The sequence below is a fragment of the Macaca mulatta genome, chromosome 9 (assembly GCF_049350105.2).
Source record: "Macaca mulatta isolate MMU2019108-1 chromosome 9, T2T-MMU8v2.0, whole genome shotgun sequence".
Classification (NCBI taxonomy): Eukaryota; Metazoa; Chordata; class Mammalia; order Primates; family Cercopithecidae; genus Macaca; species Macaca mulatta.
In genome coordinates this window covers 35478756-35482796 of record NC_133414.1, presented here as the reverse complement: position 1 = coordinate 35482796, position 4041 = coordinate 35478756, and positions in this window count along the sequence as shown.

The window sequence follows — 4041 nt, the reverse complement described above, 5'->3', positions numbered from 1 at the left end:
TTTCCCTGGAGCTCAAATTGACAGTGAGCCAGACACACAGAGAATTCATATCACATCCTGGGAATTGAGGAAGCAAGTTTTTCAGCTTATCCTTGGAAGGATGAGGAGATGGAACAAGGGATGGGAGCCTGGGGCTTATGCTTCCCTTTGAATCCTGAGCCGACAGGAGGCTGCGGCGTCTAGAGCCACATGGTTACTATTTAATAATGTTGGCCATTAGGAGACCACCTAAGATTCATGTTCTGCTCAGGACAGCCAACTTTCCTTTTGAGTCCGGGAGAGACTGGCAAAAAGGCTGGCATCGGCAGATGGCCTCTTGGCACAGGTGTGAGTATTGATCACCCTTCAAGGGGAGGAAATGCTATTCCCTCTCTGATTAAAAGTCTCTTACAAAGGAGAACAAAGGCCTAAGGTGGGCGGCATGGTTAATAGCCTACATTAAAGAAATCTCTACATTAAGGAGTATCTGTTGCCAGAATGTACTTTCTGATGGTTGCCACAGCGTAACTTTAATGGATCCTTTATTGTTCTCTTGTCCTTTCAGATGTTGTCTCCTCTCCTCTACCCTGACTTAATCGTTGTGCATCTTCTCTGAGACCATTTTCTTTACAGAGTTTTCTTTGCTAAGATCTATGGTCTTCCTGTGAAAATGGAATCATCAGCTGGGGGGAAAACAGCCCCACTGCTACCAGGACTTTTAGAGACACACGTTACATTCTATTTTGGTGAATCTGAAGGTAAGATTTCCAAAGGGGTATTGCAAAACCTTATAAAGTGATTTTCCTACATGCCATAGGGCTCAGATCCATTTAAATCCAGATAAAACTTTGGATTCTTGTTTTTTAAAATAGCTGGAGCCCTTTGATATCCCCCGTGTACCCTGTGTCCTTCCTCTCAGCCTAGCTGGCAGGCAGGATTCCACTGCCTGCATTCCCCCATATGGATCTTTTCACTCAGCTAACCTTAAGGATTCATCTAATCCCAGTCTTGTGGTTTAGGTTTATTTCTAGCTTTGGTTTTACTTCTACCCTAAGCAAGTCTTTCTTTGGTTACCAGTGCTCCAGTATTCTTTGGTTTGACCAAACAGCTCAGCTGTATCTCTTCAAGTGCACTCCAGTTTTGGATCACACTCTGCCATCCCCAGATGGCACCTGGGGCACTAACATCCATCACTTCTGATAGGTTAACTTCGTAAAATTAATTGACTGTGAAATTAATCTGGCACCTCCTGGGTTTTTTCTCATAGTAGGCACTCAATAAATATTTGTGGAATGAATTCTTTTCATGAAGCTTTAAAGGAATACTTTTTTTTCTTTTGCTGTAGAGTCTTCCTCATTTTCCTTTTTGTGCTTAAGGCAAATATGGAATGTTCCTGTAAATGATAATAGAGGAGGAGATCTTATGGGGAAAGAGATGTTGGTGTGAATCTGAAGTAGAGAAACTTAAGAAGGCAAACACTCCTGTGCTCTTGAGTGCATTGGGGAGTTACCCCTGATGAAATTCCACATCTTTTAATAAAGTCGAGTTGATGGAATCCTGACCCTCTCCTTCCTGGGTTTAATTTTGAGATCCCTTCCCTTCATTCATCTCTGAAGTATTGGTGTTCCTCTAGGATCAGTGCCATGGCCTCTTCTCTTCTGTCCCTTTCCCGATCGGTCTCTTCCATACCATCTGCATGTTGAAGATGTTCAGCCTGCAGTGTCTCTGGAGCCCCTTGGTTCTCTCATGGTGTTCACTCTGGCCTGCCTTGCTCCCATCTGCCACCCAAGAAGCCACTGTCTCCACTGCAGGTGCCCTCTGTGGATTCAGCAATGCCTCTGCTCAAGGCCCTGGTGTCCTGGAGCCCAGGTTGCCCCAGTAGGGGCACTCCATCTCCCTCTCATCTCCTGCATTGTGCATAGCATTGTTCTCAGCCTTGCTTGTGACACAATTTAGTGCAGAGTCTAAGGGCGTGGGCTCCACAGTCGGCTGACCTGGCTTTGAATCCCAGCTTTGCCACTTACCAGCTAATCTTGGGCGAGTCATTGAACTCCTCCAAGCCTCAGTGTCTGCAACCATCAAGTGGGGACAGTAATAATTCCTACCTCATGGGGTTGTTAGGAGGATTAACTGGTAATGCAACTGCCTAGTTCCATCCTCAGAATGTAGATTCTGGCCGAGTGCAGTGGCTCACGCCTGTTATCCCAGTATTTTGGGAGGCCAAGGTGGGTGGATCACCTGAGGTCAGGAGTTCCAAACCAGCTTGGCCAACATGACGAAATCCCATCTCTACTAAAAATATAAAAATTAGCTGGGTGTGGTGGCAGGTGTCTGTAATCCCAGCTATTTGGGAGGCTGAGATGGGAGAATCGCTTGAATCCAGGAGGTGGAGCTTGCAGTGAGCCGAGATTGCACAAGTGCACTCCAGCCTGGGCAACAGAGCAAGACTCTGTCTCCAAAAAAAAAAAAAAAAAAAAAGAGAATGTAGATTCATAGACTCTTCACAGATTCCTTTGGGAAAGTATTCTCTAAGTTTTTGTTTGCATTCACTCTCTGTCCATGGGGCTTAGAAGGGAGTTTAGGGAGTTTACAGGGATGTACAAAAATCTATGTCCCAGACAAACCATCGCTATGTTGTCCCTTGCCCATCCACGGTCCCCTTTTCCTTGTTCCCTTGTCTCCTCCGCTGGAAGCCTTTTGTATAAACTAAACCATGGGATGCTTTGCTTTCTCGTCACTCAATCAGAGCCTCCTACTCCAAGGCTGGGACCCCCTTCCCAACAATTTTTCCAGATTTATGGATTTGACTCTTCCTCCATGAGCAGAGACCACCATTCCTGTTCCCAAGAGAACAGGTCATCCTGGGGCCTGCTGTGTGTGATAACGCCATTGCTTCCTGAGGATGAGGCAGATGCATTCGGGATGTTTACTTTAATAGCTTTTTAGGTTCATTATGCTTCGGAGCGAATTCCCCAACATGTTTCTATGGAAGTTACATAAATAACTTCAAAATCATAATTTGTTTTTTAAGCTTATTATTTTTCCTAAATTCCTTAAATTATTAAGACTATCTGATTTCTCAGGAAGCCGTTGTACTTTGGAGTAACTTAATTCTACACTGTGGGGAACACTTGGTTACTGTCTGGGGGTACATACTAAAAAAAACCTATTAAATCAATTCGGTGTTTAATTTTCCTGGTTTTGCCGCTCAGTGAGGATACAGTCCCAGATAAGAGAATATTTGTTGATTACCCAGCTTGCACAGATGTTGCAAGAATTCTCAAATGGCTCTTTCTTGCTTTGTTTTTGTTTCTTTTGCAATAAGAGGGGCTGCTTTCCCGAAAGACAGGCCAGCAGGTGGAAGGAATATCCAAACGTGAGTGAGTGACAAGTGTCCATGTGTGGGTGGACACAGGAAAAGTGACGGACACAGCACTGAAAAGTCCCTGGTGGGCAGGACCAGGCTGTCCTGTGGCCATGGGATAACTTTCTAGATGATTTGGGGCCAGCTACACTTGGAGTTTCCAGTTTGGGCTATACCCTGAAGCCAGACCTGCTCTTCTCAGAATTGACATTATCAAGTCATTCTGCAGCCCCAGAGTCTCATTGATTTTCATGGTCTATGATGAAATATCCAACTTCCTTACCTTGGCTTTAAGGCTCTCTACGAGCCAGACTTAACCATCCCAGCCTTTTCTCTCATCGCGTCCCATCCCTGAATTTCCCCGTCTGTCAAATCACATCCTACGTTTCTGCCTGATTCCTGGGTCCACGCCATTACTCCGGACTGAAATGTCTCCCCATCTCCAGCCATTTTGCTTGCCTGAATGCTACTCACCCCTCAATGTCCAACCCAATTTCTTCTTTCTTTCTTTCTTTCTTTCTTTCTTTCTTTCTTTCTTTCTTTCTTTCTTTCTTTCTTTCTTTCTTTCTTTCTTTCTTTCTTTTTTCTTTCTTTCTTTGCGACGGTCTCTCTCTGTCGCCCAGGCTGGAATGCAGTGGTGCAATCTTGGCTCAGGCTCACTGCAAGCTCCGCCTCCCATGTTCAAGCCATTCTCCTGC